The following is a 17893-nucleotide window of genomic DNA, read 5'->3' as shown; positions in this document are numbered from 1 at the left end:
TGTGTTTTCACCTTGAGGCAGAGTGTCCGCCTGCAGTGAAGGAATCCCCTTTGCACAACATCCTATAGCTACCACGTTATCGGAGGGGAATAAGGCTGTGGTGTCTAAGGCCGGGGAAAATAAAGATTTGTGGCAAAACACAACTCAGGAGTCCTTCCAACCGTATTGTGTGCGCCCGCTAAAGGATCGGGCTGCCGTGATCTACACAGGCAATTCTGCATTGCAGCGACAGACTAAAAAAATCTTCCTCTCTCGTTCTCTCCCGCTCACTCGCCCGCTCTCCCTCTCTCTCTCTCCCTTCTTCACTCGCCCGGTCTCTCTCGCTCTCTCCCTTCTTCACTCACCTGTTCTCCCTCGCTCTCGTTCTACCTCACTCGCCCGCTCTCTCTCGCTCTCTCCCTTCTTCACTCACCTGTTCTCCCTCGCTCTCGTTCTACCTCACTTGCCCGCTCTCTCTCGCTCTCTCCCTTCTTCACTCACCTGTTCTCCCTCGCTCTCGTTCTACCTCACTTGCCCGCTCTCTCTCGCTCTCTCCCTTCCTCGCTCGCAGGCTCTCTCTCGCTCTCTCCCTTCTTCACTCGCCTGTTCTCCGTCACTCTCTCCCTTCCTCACCCCCCCCGTTCTCACTCACTCTCTCTCTCTTCGTTGCCTCTTCTCCAAACGACCACATTTGTTGCCAGTTGGGGGAGAGAGGGGAGAAGGAGAGGTTTAAGCCAAGAAAAGCAAAGGATATTTCATGGAGGTTTGGAGGAAGGTGGGAAGTCAAATAGTTGATGGGACTATCTGTCACGGCGAAAATGAATATGTTACATATGTATATTTATAAACGATATTTAAATGATTTGTCTTGAACGGCATTATCTTTCATGACATGATGTGTTCCACACCACACAGTTTTCTCCGACCTAAGGGAGTGTTGCATTATGGGCCTCGGATGAAGCCTGTTGAGGGTGTGATTAAGGGACTGAAATAAATAAATTCACCTCACAAAAGGACCTATATTATCACAGCACAGGACGCAAAGTTAACTTAATGTTCATTGCCATGCATATCATGGCAATGATATGCATGGCAAAAGAGTACAATACAGAACTATATACCATGAGGTAATGTACTTGTTTTTCTGCGACAGGCCTCCCTTCTTAAAAGGGCTTTTACACAACAATCAACCAACAAATAATAATAATAACAAGACGGCTCTCAAATTTTTAATTAGAGAACACACGGTTACCCTAAACAGTTTTCACGGTTGATACCCAAGGCCAATGCAGTTTGAACTCAATCCAGCTCCATCCAACAGGCCAGTGGCTGCCTCTTCCAGCAGTCCGATCGTGTATCAAACGAGACATAGCCCCTTGCCGGAGACCACCCCTTGGATCCCGTCTCAAACCCAACAGCCACACAAAGTGAGTGGTGGGGCTGGTGATACTGAACAACCAATCCCCAACCCCCTCCAGTGTCCTGGTAATGGACTGGAAACCGGGAACACTGCCGCCGTACACAGTGGCCAGGAGTGTTAACGTGTCACCACTTATGACACACACAAACACACAAAGAGACAAAGCGCCTTGACCTCCCTGATACACAATACGGCAATCAGTGCCGGCATCAGTGTGCACGGAGCGGAGGGCTGCGTTTAGTGCATCGAGCAGCTACTTGGTAAACAGGAGGATTGTCTCCATGTACCTGAGGACAATTTGTGACCCAAATAGGTTGCAGTGATGATCAGTGACTCATTGCTTCTCTTTTACCTACGTTTCCTGTACAAGTGAGCCAGGGTTAGGATTTGGCTGGAGCCTATGGCTGAAAACGACACAGAATCAGAACAACAAGCACTTTTAAACAACAAGGTGGCCAGTGCTGTCGGAACCTAGGAGATATGCAATCCGTATTTGGCATGGGTCTACCTGCTAGAAAGCATTTATATTCAGCCTGAGTACCTTCTGAATGAAGTGGGATTCTCAAACAGAGCCTTGCAAAATACATAATAATGAGGAAAATAGCCAGTCAGTTTTGGCTTTGTATTACGAGAATTCAATCACCATTAGTTTCTCACCCCATACCGCGAACCACCTAAAGACTGTTCGAGGAACTACATGCTAGTCTCTGTTGAATGATGATGCATGGTTGTAACCCAAAAGGCCCTTTTGAAAAGAAGAACAAAGAACACATGTTACAAAGCCATCCTGTGGCTTTCTTCCACGGAAGCAGTTCTTGAAATTAATTAGGCTGTCAAATGTTAAGCTAAACGACAGCGAAGGCAGGGTAAAGAGCAACACCGGCACATTTCCTTAGGCAGGCACACGCGCGCACACGCACACGCACACACAGGAAGGAAGGAAGGACTCTGCAGTGCTGAAGCCACACGTTCTAATGACTTTCATTACAATGGAAATTGGCAGCTGCAAAGTTATGGCTACCAGAAATATCGAAGAGTTAAAATACATTCAGCATTACGAGGCCCTTCTGAGTTAAAAACAAGGCTTAAAATGAAAGCCTTTTCAGTTAAAGAAAAACATTAATGATAACTAGTTATATAAAAGAAATAATACCATGATGTTTGCCCCCTGTCTTCCATCAGACATACATTTGGAGAGTATCTTTGGTGGATACAGCACTGAAATATAACTTGAATATATCACAATTCTACAGGCTGAATTAACTTTGAACCCGGTTTGAAATAACACAGCATTTCTGCTTGACTTTCCCATGCGCTCATATTAAATAGCCCTCGGAAGGAAAGACATTAAGTGCAATGGAAAGTAATATGAAATAGTACTAGAATATTCATTGTCTTCTTACAAGCTTGTACAGTCTGCCCTCTCTCTCATCAACTTCAAAATCCTCTTCCCGCCTCATCCTGTGCATTAAGATGATGGAGAGAATGAGAATAATTTAATAGAGGTAGGAGCGGAAGGCTTGAGGGAGTGTGTGTCTGTGTGCGTGCTGGTTTTTAGTTTTGTGTTTGTTTGAGTGAGGGAGTGAGTGAGTGAGCGATACAGAAATCACAAGCAAACAAGGGCGAAACATAAGCGTCACGCACCAGGAATAAAAATAAGCATTTTCAAAAGTTTTATGAGACAAAGGAGGGCTGAGGGAGCGGACAACATACAATTATGACCGGAAAACAAAAAGAGAGAGAGAGAGGGAGAGAGAGCAGAAGGGACGCCATGATAAATAAAGAGCAAGGCTGTGGAAGTGATGGCTCGAAAGAGAGAAAGGGCAGAAGAACAGGGGCTGGAGGTGTAGCAGAGAGGACAAGGGGGGGCTTTTATACACAACATGTGCTGTGGACAGATGGTGTTGAATTATATATTACACCATTCCTGTACTCCGCCACTGAAGGAGAAAATGAGCTTGCATGCGGAACACAATGTTTAGCTAACTTTCACAGTTTAACCTGAGGCACTTCTTTTTTCTGGAAAGGACAAAAATAGAAGCTAATCATGTATTCGAGGAACAACATTGTGATTTATGTAAAGTGCAAGATGTTCTCAAGCCGTTGCTTTCACAGCTTTTCCTCCATTGATCCTAATTTATCTTCAGAATGACCAACACATGAAGCCATGAATCCAGTACTATACTTTGGTGTGGTATTCTGCTTTAAAGTTAGTCTGAGTGCTATCATTTGTATACAGGAGTGGTTGGAAATGCATAGGACAGGATGCACTCCTTTAAACTCGCTTGAATGTGGTCATTCAGATATACAAATTGCACTTAGACCGACATGTTGCTCTACACTCCCATATTTTATAAGTGAATTGTCAAGCAAAATCGATCAAGCAAACTAGGATGTCTTACCTGATTGGAAGAATATGGTTGTAGTTCAAGGTCAACATTCACATGCATTATTTTGTCAATACCACCTGTAACATTGATTTGGAACTTTATTTAAATCCATGTGTTGTCAATAGTTACCTTTGTCATGTTTGATTTAAATCAAAAAAAGGTCTAGCTCATCAATTATATCCCCAATTTTTCAGTATTTTGATTCAGTTACTTACTCTTTCGTTATTCTTATTTCATTGTGATCAAAACACTTATATTTAATGTAAAGTTTTCCCCTGAAACTTTCACAATCATCAATTTGTCCATATTGCCTTGAGTTGATTTCACCATCCACTTTAAGTCAATTCACAGTTTTTTGTTCAATTGCAGCACGGAAATTGTTCATTTTCCACACACAAAAATGCTCTGGTCAAACTATAGCTTAGACGGGGCTCAGTGCGTTGTGTTTAACGAAATATCCATGATTCTAAGTAAGACAGGGCTGTAGTTGAATAGTTGCTAATTTTAGGCGTAGAGTGGTACTCATTGCTAGCAGCCATTTTAAAATCTGTAGTGGCTCTTCAGGCTAACAACAAAGCAACTGGAACTCACTGATCTGAACTTCATGCTGATTGGCCGTGGAAGTTTTGCCGGAAGGGGAGAGCGCAGTGTAGTAGGAGAAAGAGCATGTAGCCCTTTTAAAACCCAGGACAATGTCCAATTGAATTCAAAGAACCAGAATTGGATCCACAGGACGCATTAACTAGCTGTTTTCACATTTTTAAAAGTTTCTTAGGCATTTTTGAAAGCAACTATGATCGCCTATGCCAGGTTGCTTTGAGAATTGGCCAGGGTGTCCTTGTGTCTGTACTGTACAGCTGTCTGTACCTGTACTGCTCGGTTATGCAAATTCTTCCTGAAAAAATGAAAGACCATTCCACCATTTTTGTTGGTGACTGACATATCGGTCTGACCATTGGAAGAGGGAAAATCACTGAGTCGCCAGAAGAGAAGGAGGAGAAAAAGAAAAGAATTCGCAGCTGCTCGAATTCCCAACTGTCACTCAACCATTTGGTTAGCCCTTCGCGCCTCCTGCCACCCCCCCCCCCCCCGAATGAAAAAGCATGGACCAGTCCGCCCTTTAAGCTGTCAATCATGCCCTGTCTGGAAATGGTACTAGGAGTAGCGCAAAAGGGAGACATGGCGAGACATGGAACAGACGACTTCTCCCCGGAGGACAGAAATAAGGGGTGGGCATGTAAGTTTGGCAGAGCGAAGGCTGTTACACCCTGAAAAGAGCAGAAGAGAGTGGAAGAAATTTGGGGAGGTGACAGGGGTGGCGGTGGTGATGGGTAGCAGTGACACATTTGAAATAAGGTAAACAGTAAAGGCCACCAAAAAAATGAGTGGAATTTCAAGACCACATCACAGAACCCCACAGAATATTGAGAGGAATTTGATGAGGGGAAGAGAAACTTTTCAGAATTTAACATCGACGTTCACTTTTCAAACAAGTATCCTCTTCATCCACCGCTTGGTTCAATGTTCGTAATTAATACATAAATCAAAATACAAGTAAATGGTCTTAAGTATCACTAACGCAAAATATTTGACATGAAGCAATATGATAATTGCAATAATAATCTGTCATGACATAAAATAGTTAACATTTTCTACATGATCAGTGGACCCTACTCCCAAGTGCTAATTACCTCGGATAAAAGCATCTAACCTAACTCTACTCTCCTAATGCTGCTGTGCCTGTGATTCACTCAGTGCCTTTTTATTTCCCAATCAGAGTGATGTCATGTTTTGAACACCAGTCTGAGAGGAGTCTAGACTGCAGCACAAACACTGACAAACTGATTCATGGGGACTCTGAGGGAATGGATTGAATCCAGGCACACGAGAGACAGCAGAAAATCGCTGCACAATTTGTATCTATATTTGTATAACGTTTGGGAAGTAGTACTTTCTCATTTTGTTATTTATCTTTTGAGCCTAAATTATTATGTGAACTTATATATTTTTTGGAAATCAGTGCCCCTTCAAATTTGCATTAAAAATGACAGATGTTGACTTTAATAATGCTAATGTCTTAACCCCCCTCCCTATTCGTCCAAAAAGTCCCCATTTAACATTTAGTCAGCTGGCATAAGTGCTTTCATCAAAAGTGACAAATATTCAGATACCACATCACATTAAAGAGCAGGTAGGGGTAGGCGTAATGATGCCTAGAGAGAGGCTGTTGTTTTGGGGTTCTAACTCTGAACCGAACCCCAACACCCCAGGCACCACTGCCACCTGCCATCTCTCTCTGTGCAGCATAGTGATGGATGACCTTCAGGCTCGTGGACAGCAGTGAGAGTTCTTTCCATGTCTTTTTAGAACAATCGATTTATTTTTGCTAGACACGGTATACATAGGACAAAGAGAGAGACAGAGAAATATATTTGGTGTGTATTATGAATATAACACACACACACACACACACACACGATATAGACGTGAGCAGTAGGAGGCTTTAAAGGGGCATGCCACGGCAGAACGGGACAAGGATAATGCCGGATCTGCAGGGCACTCTTCCTTGACGTCTTTTTTTTTTGCTCCGAGTCCGAACACAACAACAGTGGATGAAAGACTAACCGCTGCTGAGCTGACCAACTGATTTCATGCAGTGAACATCACCACTCTTACACGAGTCTAGACTGAAGCCCAAACATTGACAAACTGATTCATGGAGACTCTGTGGGAACGGATTGACTCCAGGCACACCAGAGACAGCAGAAAATCGGTACACAATTTTTATATTTTATTATTGCGTTTGGGTAGCAGCACTTTCTTATTTTGTTATTTATCTTTTGAGCCTTATTTATTTTTTGGAGATCAGTGCCCCTTCGAATTTGTAAATGACAGATGTTTGCCCCCCCCCCCCAAGAGTCCTCTTATTTTAGGGTCATGCTTCTGGTCCCCCCTAAAACAGACACAGTTAACACAGCTAGACACACCGGGAATTTAAAAAAGACTACGGTTGGATTTTGCACGCCTGTCAGTCATTCACCCAGCTTCCCTAACCTGGTTACATGTGGCCATGTTAACCTGATAATGACTACTCAAACCCCCAATTAGATAACCAACTGCGAGCTCTGCCTAACCGGGTTTCCCTGTGCAGGTAAACGTTCTGCTGTGCAACGGACAAAGTGAAAGGTTTAAATCCCCGACTTTTCCTCAGACGAAGCCAGTGCAGCAATAAATTTGCAATTCAAACGCAGGAGTTCCGCCCTGTCAGAAAAAACGACTGAAGCTCAACCTCTGATCTCCTTTTTTACTGAATTTCCTCAATATACTTCCACCATATGCACTGCCATCGCCCTTATCTTAGCTATACAGTGAAGACAGTAATAACACGTGTGGATGGTATCTCTAAAAGACCTGGAGATGCTGGGGGGAATCCCGCCGAGTAAGGTACCCGAGCTAAAGCCTGAGTTTTATTTTATCTTTACTATAACCCTTCCTCAGCAGTTTTGATGAGTCCATCTGCTTACTTCCTGACAATCCTCCCTCTCCGATTGAAGCGGCATTGATGAAGTCGATAGGATCGCAATTTATTTCAACAAGATGACCTTTTTTGAAAAAGTATGTAGAAACTGCCAAGTTTGAAGTAAGGGTTAATGATAGGAGGGAATTCAATATGTGCCGACTGGAGATTCACGTTTGTGGCTTTCAATTTTTAATGGAGTTTCTTGCTTATCCATTTATTAAACTTTGAGAACTTTAGCCGATTCTTCCCAGTTGTATTGAGTTTTAACTTCTTCTTCATTCACCGATTTTATGAGACGGAAACAATATTCTTCTGGTTATTTTTTTGGGGTGGGATTGATGTTTGATTTTAAATGCTCAATAACATCTCCATAAAAACCACTAAAACAAAACAAACAGAACAATCAAACTGTCGTTAATGGCCTTTGTTAATGGAGTATATAAATAAATAAACGTGGGCATGAATGCTTCATCACGATGGCTCCACTTTACCAAGATAAATGAGGTGCAATCCAGAACGGGGGAAGAAACATAGACACAAAAAGCGAGAGAACGGAGCAAATAAAACCAAAAAACAGCAAACTAAGAGAGAAACACAGAAAAATAAAGGGAGCCATCAAACACAGAGAGAGCAGGGGGGAATAGAGTATTTTTGTGTACATGCGGCTGCTAAATAACGAGATATAAAGGTGCATCTTCTTACCTTGGACAGAGGTGGAAGACTTGACATCAAAGGACATGTCTTTAGCCTCATAGCATAATTGCCTGAGTGATATTTTGGCCTAATTTTGGTATCTAACCTAACTCTGCTCTCATAACGCTGCTGATTCACTGTGCCTCATTGGCTGTACCCTAAGCCACCAGAGTGCTTTTTATATTCCATAATCACTATCTGCCTAATTCACCTATTTGACTTGGGCATTTTTGATGCTAAACACAAGAAAAACCTTAAAATACGACTCAGGCAATTAGGCTATCGATACTACTATACGATACTATACTAGAATAACAATAAAAGTAAAGTTTGGATCGGGCTCGTAGAGGAATGGAGGTCTATGGGGCAGCGGAGGCAGAACGACACGAGGGCAGGATAAGAGGACGGCGGGTATCTCTCACTGTCGTGTCAGCCGGGTCTCCATTCCAACACTTCTTGTCTCGCCAGCCATCGCTCGACGAACGCTGCCAACGCTGTCAGCATTGGCACGCGGCCAGCCAGGTGTGGTGGCTGTCAGCGAGCGAGCGATGGGGGCGTGAGAGAGAGAGCTTGAAGGGGGGACAGGAGGGAGAGAGAGAAAGGGATGGAGGGAGAGGAGATATGGTGGAAAGAGGGAGAACGAGGGAGACGTATAGATATAAAGGGAGGGAGGAGGGAATAAAGAGGACAGAAAGAGAAGGAGTAAAATAGACAGAGGGAGACGGATAATGAGAGAGAGAACAAGGGAGAGAGGAGATAAACAACAACAGTAACGGGAAGAGATAACTTAAAGAAAGGTTGAGTGTTTGAAAAAACCAAAAGCCTTTGCTGTTAACATCAACAACAGAGGATAAGGAAGAGATTTAGAAGAGAGCTAAGAACGTGTGACGAAAGAGACGCCGCAGAATGCAATTAGTAGGAAACGTCCGCCTGTGTGCGCAGTGGTGAGTGGATAGTAAGCGCTACTGAGGATTTGCTGAGCAGAGCACAGCCCTGTCGCCAAGGAATCCGCCTGAAAGAAGTGGCAGATCTGAGCCGAGGCCGACGAGAACTCAACTTCTTCACAGACTCTCGCTCTTACTTAATGTTGTGCTTTTGTCTATTCATAGTTAACAATGGCCTCCCATTTTTTGTTTTATGAAGACAGTTCAAAAACGAGTTTTTGGTTTTATGTGTGGTCATGTGAAACATTGTTTATTAAGTGACATCATGACCTCAATTTGTTTTATAGCAATTGTCTTTTTGTGTTGATTCGCAAACAGAATTACCATTTTCACCCAATGGCCTGGCGTGCACATTTGTGCGTTTTCAATCTGTTTTCCTTGTGTGGACTGAGCGTTGGAGACAGGTCTTGAGTGCTGATTATCTTCACCCGTGTTATTGAAATTACCCGGTTAGGCTTGTTGTTTTGTTGAAGAAAACAGTTACGTTCATTTCTGTTGTCTTGTTCTGGTCCTAGTTAATATTCTGTTTCCTGTTGTTTTTGTTATTTTCCCTACAATTGGGTTCACTGTTTGCACTAACCTGACACACACATAAATGCTTAAATACAGAACAGCAACGTACACTATTTAAAAATTGAAAGGAAGCCATCAATTCTGTTGAAATTATTTTGAAGTAGCAAGTGCCTAAAGAAAAAAATCCCATCAACTATTTTGCATCCCTCTCTAACTCGATTTTGCTGAAGTTGAGGTATTCCATTTGGGCAAAAAGTGATGAGTATGGCGAAAAAAGTTAAAGTGCAGCTTTCCGATTTAGGGATATCACAGGGGCCGGATGGTTTACTCTAATGGTTAGGGTGTTTGACTCCCGGACCTAGCAGCGTTGTCTGCAGGGTGGACCATCACATAGACATCACTGAGCGAGATGCCTTAAGAGCTGGGAAATCGGTTCAGCGATATGTTGCACATTTTCTGACTATAGGGTTATGGATTGATTCCTTTTGCCGAGTGCATTTTGATCTGGGAGCTCCCAAATTTGTGGGATTCAGCAAAGAGATGCGAAAATGGAATGGATGAGTGTTATAAGCTGTGTGCTGAAAATGTCCCTGCTCACTCAATGTCCCTGTGTGTATCAAAGACCAAATTGCTCATGGAAGCCATAGGACAAAAAAATCTAATAAACTTAAGTATTTCCCTAATTTAAGAACATAAATGTAGAACAAATTTGGTGCACTACTTAAATTTAATACATTATAACAATGGTGTAGGTCCCTCTTGTCATCAAAGTAAAGCAGAATTTAGTGTCAAAGTGTGACCCAGCTGGGGACAACAAGTCCAGGAATGCTGTTATTTTGAAAGGAGTGGCTATAGTAATGATCTGGCTGTTGTAAGCGGAGTACAACCATTGAAATCCTGGCTCATCTCCCACTTTAAACACTTAAGTTCCTTGTCCTCTCTTGCTTCTCCAGACTCCAAACCCTTCTCTCATACGTCATATCTGGGCCGTGACTCAAGAAATATGGCTCCCTCCCCCCAGGGGTTTAGACGATACCCTCTGCGGGATGGTTTGGGTACCAGGCAGTTGGGGAGGATCAAAAGTGGAGAAGATGAAAAGGTAAAATGGATGGCATACCAGGGCCCAGGGCTTATATAAATCACCACTAAGTAACACCACGGAGCAGTGCAACTCCTAGCTTGTCACAGGGCCATAGCCAAAAATATGCATGGGGCCCCTGAAGGAAACAAATATTTAGTTGAAAGTACATCATATAAATATACTAGGCGTTGAGTGTTTAATCACTTCCTGGATTATTATTAGCCTCAAACAATGTCACAGTGTATTGTTTCTGTTTTAGTCGCTCCAGTGTGTTCACCTGACGTCATTAAGAATATTAAATAGAGAAATAAACAAAGTCCATATTATGATTTCAAAGGAATCCCAACCAAAAATGGCTTTCAATGCAAATTGGCGTTCATGCCTCGTCATCATGTGACGAAAGGGTTGCAGTAAAAAAAACAAGATTCAAAGTCCCTTTCAATTGCGTGTTTTTTGACATAACACCGAAAACATTCCAGGCCTCCATGCTGTTCTCATAAGTTCTCTATATGCTGCTAGCTTACTTTGTTCCCTTTTTTCTGCCGTAGCCCCCGTGTTGCACCAGAATTGGTACTTTGCGTCTACAGGGTGCAATGTATCCTTGGCTGTGTAGTGGACAGGGGGGGGGGGGGGGGGGGGGGGGGGGGGGGGGGGGGGGGGGGGGGGGGGGGGGGGGGGGGGGTGGGGGTGGGTTTTGGGTCCGGTCCAACAGCATGTCTTTTCACTTGATATGCATTAGATTTTCCCAACTCTTTCTGCCAGTTATCTGATTCTGACTCGATTTGGCACCGGGGGGAAATTGAGTGCTCTGGCCAGGAGAAAAGAGACAGAAAGAGGGACTGAAGTTTTTCTTTCTTTCTTTTTGGGGGTAGGGGGGAAGGCAGAAGCTGCTTTTTTGAAATGTGTTGCAGTATTCGGTGGACGGTCTCCGTTGAGCCCAGAGGTCTGGCGTTAAAGTGATATAGAGTATGGAGTGAGGCAAGCTGTCGCTGCGATTCAGGGATGGCTCTACTCCGGCTCGCCTTCATGTAACCCTGCTTCCAATTCAAAACTCAAAAGAGCTGTCCGAAGCATGAAACCCAATCTGCCCGAGACTCAGAGCGGAGCCATGACGGTCAGACCTTGTCGACCTCGCGATCCAAATTGCTGTTGGTTGTTTTATTTTTTTATTTTTTTCTCCAGGAGGAAACCTTTTACCTCCAGTGGGTCAGCCTTCATATTCCCGGCTGACAACATTAGATATTTTCTTTCTCTATTTACTGCAGACTGAGGTCTTCAAGGTTGACAACCCTATGCCGTATTAGAAACAAATGCCGCTGTTGGAAGCATTCCGATGAGTGGTTCCCCATTCTGGAAAAGTGAAGGAAATCATTCAACATGTTTGCAATATTGTTTTTTTCACAGAGTATTGTTCACAGGTTTTAATTTCAGATATTTAACAACACATCCCCGGCAATGAATTGAATTAAATTCAACGTGTAACACTGCACTCGGTTCAAAATTACTTGCATTGTCTTTTCTCCGACAACAAAAGATACAAACCACTATCTGCGGCACAGTTTGTCAATATCAACACAATGACTGCCACTGGCTTTCTATCACACGCCTAATTCCCCGTCAGAGATGACAAATGGTTTCAATCCGTCCCCCCTTGCCAGACACATATGTACAACCAGCTGAGGCGTGAGAAGTGATAAAACAAAGCCATCCAAGACTAAGAAAACTGCCTAGACACTTTTTACACTTCTTCGCGACCCAGACTTCAAAATGTATCATGCTGCTATGCTAGCTGTGTTTCTAAAATTGAACCGCCAAAGTGTTCCTTATATGTGCTTGATATGTGTGAACTGGTTACGAGAAAATATAGCTTTTGCTAATCAACACTCTGACAAACTTGCTAGCTGTTTAGATACGAATTACATATCACGGTGATGACTATGATTAATTACGTGGTAAATCCTTGTAAATTATGCTTGATAATTTAATCATCTTCTTCAGCATCGAGTAGCGAAGTGTCAAATGAGGGGGTTCCTTGATATAATCCTAAATTGTATTTGGTTATTCAGTCTATATTAGTATAGCCCATAGCTTACAAGTAAGATAGTGATTATGATTTTTCATTGAAAATTTTACCTCTTCAGAGCATTCTGTCCGCTCTGGCCTACCGTGGAAACATGGTAGGCTCCTTGGAAGATGAAGCGCTATAATGGGCTCATTTTAAGGTAGCGAAAAAACGTTCATATCAAAGAGGGGCTAATGGTCATATATCATTATCAAATTGGGGGCTCTTGCCCGACAGGAAGTGATTCGCAAAGCATCGTCAAATATGCTGTTAAAACAAGGTAAAAAAAAGAAAGTACTGTTAAAAAAGTATACTAAATAACTAAATAAATTGGAAGGAGAAGGGAACTTGGCCATTTGCCCTTTAAACCAGGGCGCACTTTGGGATGGCTCTGTGAAATTCCAGTCTCTCTGAAAAAAGGGGGGGGGCTCGCCATAAGCCCTAAGCCGCGGATCCCCCCCCCCCACCCTCCATAAAGGCTAGAGCCTCTAAATTGATTATGGTACATGTCCTAGAGGCCCTCTAACTCACTTTGAAGTGTTCCTGAGCACCAGGTCATCTCATAATGAATAATGATCACTTCCTGCAGGACTGGAGCCACATTTCTGCAGACCTTTATGCCCCGAGTCATATAAAAGAGAGCAGACTACTCTGTCTCCCTCCCAAGTCGTGTTCTTAATTGATGCATTCACGAATCAAAAACCTTTTTAAGTGGCATTCGTTTGTCATGATTATCTCGTTAAACACATGCATGCATAATGAAGCTTTTGGAATGGAAATTTGGGCAGAAGTAAAGCATAAACATTAACTTCCGGGATGCCCACAAAAACACGTAAGCCCTGTCTATCCTGAAGAAGAAATCAAACTTGGGTCACTTAAAAATGGTAAATGGACTGCATTTACAAAGTGCTTTTCTAATCAGTGGCCACTCATAACACTTTTCAATATTGGCTAAGATTCACCCATCCATGAACACATTCACACACTGACAGCGGTGTCAACCATGCAAGGCGACAGCCAGCTCGTCGGAAGTAGTAAGGGTGAGGTCCCTTGCTCAGGGACACCTCGACATTCAGTTAGGAGGAGCCAGGGATCAAACCTTCTTTTTAAAACATAAGTTGCTTGACGCATTCCTGTTTTTTTAGGAAGGGCAGCGATTGCTCACATGGGTCGCTGTGAGTCCTATTGAGAAAGTGCCTATTCCCTGGATTAGGTTGGGAATCACGTCTCTCTCTTGCCCTCTTCCATTCTGCCCTCCTTTCCATTCTCGCGTCCTTTCTTTCCCGCTCTTCTTTCAAGGAACCGCTGGGCTGATGGATGACCGAAGAGGAGGCGGTCTGACAAGCCTGACACTCCTCTATCTGTTACCCTGGAGAGGGGGAGACCGAGGAGGGGGTCGAGGTGAAGGGAGACCGGGAGACTCAAGATTCAACTTTTTTTGTCACGTCTCAAATAAAATGTTAGGTATAAACTTTCTTTGACTGCAGCCACGTGGATACAAGGGACGACATCTTAAAGATTTTAAAATGAAGATATAATCGAGCGATGATGGACACACACAGAGACAGAGAGAGACAGAGACAGAGACAGAGACAGAGACAGAGAGAGAGATTTTGAAAGGCAAGGGTGTAATGGGGCAAAACAATTATTTTGAAAGGGATTGTTGCATTTTCATTTCCAGCTATCCCTCTTGTTAAAGTGCATGGATCAAGTGGATTAAACCCTAATTCAACAAACAAACCACAAAAGGACGGTTGACGCGATGATACATATGCTAGTTAGCATACCTCCGCGTAGTGTAATGAATGTAAAAACTGAGACAAAAGTCGGAATCAGAACATTATGTAAAAAAAGATATAGAGAAAACAACCAGCCAACCTAACTTTAATTATCATAGGACCACCTGTCGTTACTCAAATTACACTGACGCTCACTTCATACCTGGTGATCTGCCACCTAGTGGGATAAATGTCGTAGACAATAAAGTTGTTTGTCTGGCTTTGGTCGTACGTCGAAGGAAAGTAAAAGAAAGTACTTGCGAAACAGTTTCAATGTTTGCTTTTCCCTCGTCAGGTGTGGAATGGTGGCGGTGCCATTCTGTGGAGAAAGCGTTGAGGATTGCTTTCAGCAAAGCATTGTTTGGTAGAAAGCAACATAATTGTGTTGTGTGGAGAGGTTAAAGAGCCTGAGAGAAGCGGCGAAAAAAAAACAAGCTTCTTCTGGTGACCTCTGTCTTCCTTCATGGTGGATAAGAGGGTCAACTGCACTTGTACAAGCCCGTAATCAGAATCCATCACACACTCCCGCTAAATAACAAGGCATCCCGTTCTGGGTTTTTTCGGTGTGACACCATTTTATCCTCCGAAGATTGGGATGAACTTTGGATGCGTGTGGGAGTGTTTTTATGTAAGGGGGCTGTCTGTGCACATGTGCATGTGTGTGTGTGTGTGTGTGTGTGTGTGTGTGTGTGTGTGTGTGTGTGTGTGTGTGTGTGTCTCTGTTTGTGCATATGTGTTTGTGTGTCAGAGTTTCTGCAGCTTTGTTAATATTGTCCTGACAGATGATATTTTTCTAAACTTTTTTTGTAATTATGCGTGTAATCTTTCTTTTGTCACATACAAATTTGAGGAGGCATGCTTCATATTGGCCTCGTGCTGATTAGCATGAACGCCTACCTATAGAGGGGGATGCAAATTATTGATTTATATTATGCAAACGTTATTAGTTCATAATAACGGTATAATGCAGATCTTAATTAAAATGTTTAAAACATAAATTAGCATAGAGAGAGAGCTGGAGTGAGAGAGAGAGAGAGAGAGAGAGAGAGAGAGAGAGAGAGAGAGAGAGAGAGAGAGAGAGAGAGAGAGAGAGAGAGAGAGAGAGAGAGAGAATGAAGACTGAGTCTGTTTATTCGTTAATGGACTGCATTGGATTTGTTTTCATTAGCTAAAGTTAATGAAAAAGTCCTGCTGTGTCGCCTTGTGTGTCCTTTTGCCTTTTTGTATAGGCTAAATGTATGCGTGCGTGAGTGTGTTTGAATGTTTATGCTAGTCTGTCTGTGTAAGTTTGTTTTAATACGTGTGTTTTAATATTGTATACCGCCCTTTCTCAATGTGTGTCTGTGTGTGTTTGCATTTTCAGACTAGTATTAATATTGTATACAGCGTTTCGTGTCTGTATCAATATGTTTGTGCTTGCATGTTTATACTTGTTTGTGTGTGGGTTCGTATTAATGTGCGTGTCAATATTGTACCGACTTCTTCTCTGCGTGTTTGTGTGTGTGTGTCTGCTTGCGTGCATACGTGCGTGTGTGTGTGTGTGTATGGGCAGGTTGCACACACACACACACACACACACACACACACACACACACACACACACACACACACACACACACACACACACACACACACACACACACACACACACACACAGTAAAAAACGATTTAGAGATTTATGCACATCTCTAAGTGTGCACATCTGCATCCATTCGCCCTGCTCTCCACGCGTTGTTATTCGCCATAAACAGAGATCTCCATTCAAAGGGCTGTTTTTCCGCCTCAGCATGCATTATTCAACCCAATTGCCATTAGCGGTGGCCTACGCTCGCTGCCAAACATATGCAAGGGGGGGACCTGAAAGCCCAACTGTAATCTCTCTCTCACCCTCAGGTGCCTAACATACAAATCTGAAGAATGAGACGGAGGAATTAAATGAAAAAATACCGAACGGGCTGAATTGAAAAAGTGGCACGAAAGGTTAATCTGTTGTTTGAATGCGGTGTCGCGGCACCCCAAGTCGCCCGAGTCCTGCCAAACACGCTGAAAGCTCGTTCCTGAAAAATAAACCTGTTTGTCGGCGTTAAAGAAAAAACTGTTGTTCGACGAAAACGAGGGGGGATTCAAATTAAAATGTAATTGAAACGCTGTCGCCGACGACATGTCAAGATGTTAGTGCACCTGATTCGCCGCACATGTGGAACATTTTTAACCACTTAATGTCTTTCTTTCTTCCTTTATATCCTCGGACCCGAAGACGACGGAGGAATTAGCGTTCAATCTTGTTTTGCGGTGATGGCTAACAGGAGTCTGACAGTGTTATTTAGTTGCGAGGGTGAAGACCACGTTGACGTACTCAAGGGAACCCGTTGCTACGTCCTCCGGTTGTTGTGGGTGATAAATGAGTTATTGAGCGTCGGGATTCGGCACACTTTCCTCCGTACTCGTCTCTTATTTAATTGGACGGGATTTTTCAAGATAAATGTCAGCCTAGGAAATGTATTTCAATGATGTTAGGAAAATGAATTCATGACAATATGAGCCGAGGGTAATAATACAAATGTCATGTAGATGGTAGGCCTAGTTGATACATTTATAATTAGGCTAGTCAATGTTTAATAAATGCACATATGGTTTATCTTAATTTATTGCATGATTAAATTTGCCGGTGAAATCTCCGTTCACAAACCTTGAACGAAGTTGAATCATAATCTATCGTTCCAGCGCAACGGAAAACCCAAAACAAACACTCCACCTGTGACTCCATTATGAATTTACTTTAGTTCTCTTTGGCTTTGCCGACGCCACTCTAAACGCTGCGTTGGCTCATTTTCGTTTTCGAGGTTGTTCGGGGGGGTCCGTGTGGAGACGGACGTGAACAGACTGTACAGCTAATAGGCTTCGGTCGAATGAGTCGAGGAAGACCGATCGCCCGTTACCCTATTCCTCTCGATTCGCTAACGGCGCCAAAAAACCTTCGGTCAGTGCGTTGGCATCGGTACATCCAAGCTGTCGTACTCCACTTTAGAATTAGCAGAAAGTATTACAAAGAACAAATGTTTGGTTTGTAAATATCTATGGTTTGTAGTGACGCGGGGAGTTTCAGCTGTGAACTAATTCTCTATTGGGTCGCCTCGTCAATGTCACAAATGATAAAGATGCCTCTTGTCTCTCAGGCTGATGTGTTCACCTGACAGTTTAGACGCAGAGGTGTCAGAAGGCGTGCGTCAAATGTGTCAGACTCAATTCATGTCGGGTTGAATGACACGTGACGTCTGTCACACTTAAGAGTGCGAGCGTTGAGTGTGAATGGTTTCAGAGTCACAGCACCTCCAGAGATCAGGATTGCTCCAATACAGTCTGGAATGGGACTGCGTTGGTATGGGGTGAAACATAGGTGCCAAAGTAACACTTCAATTGGACTTTGTCTAAGCATAAACCTGCTTTATTTGAAAATAGCACAACATTGACCAAATTATTATATTACTCAGTGATTTTGTTGCTATAGTCTCG

Source organism: Gadus morhua, chromosome 19, assembly GCF_902167405.1.
Source record: "Gadus morhua chromosome 19, gadMor3.0, whole genome shotgun sequence".
Taxonomy (NCBI): domain Eukaryota; kingdom Metazoa; phylum Chordata; class Actinopteri; order Gadiformes; family Gadidae; genus Gadus; species Gadus morhua.
The sequence above is the reverse complement of the archived record's forward strand: the minus strand, read 5'-3'. Positions refer to the sequence as shown.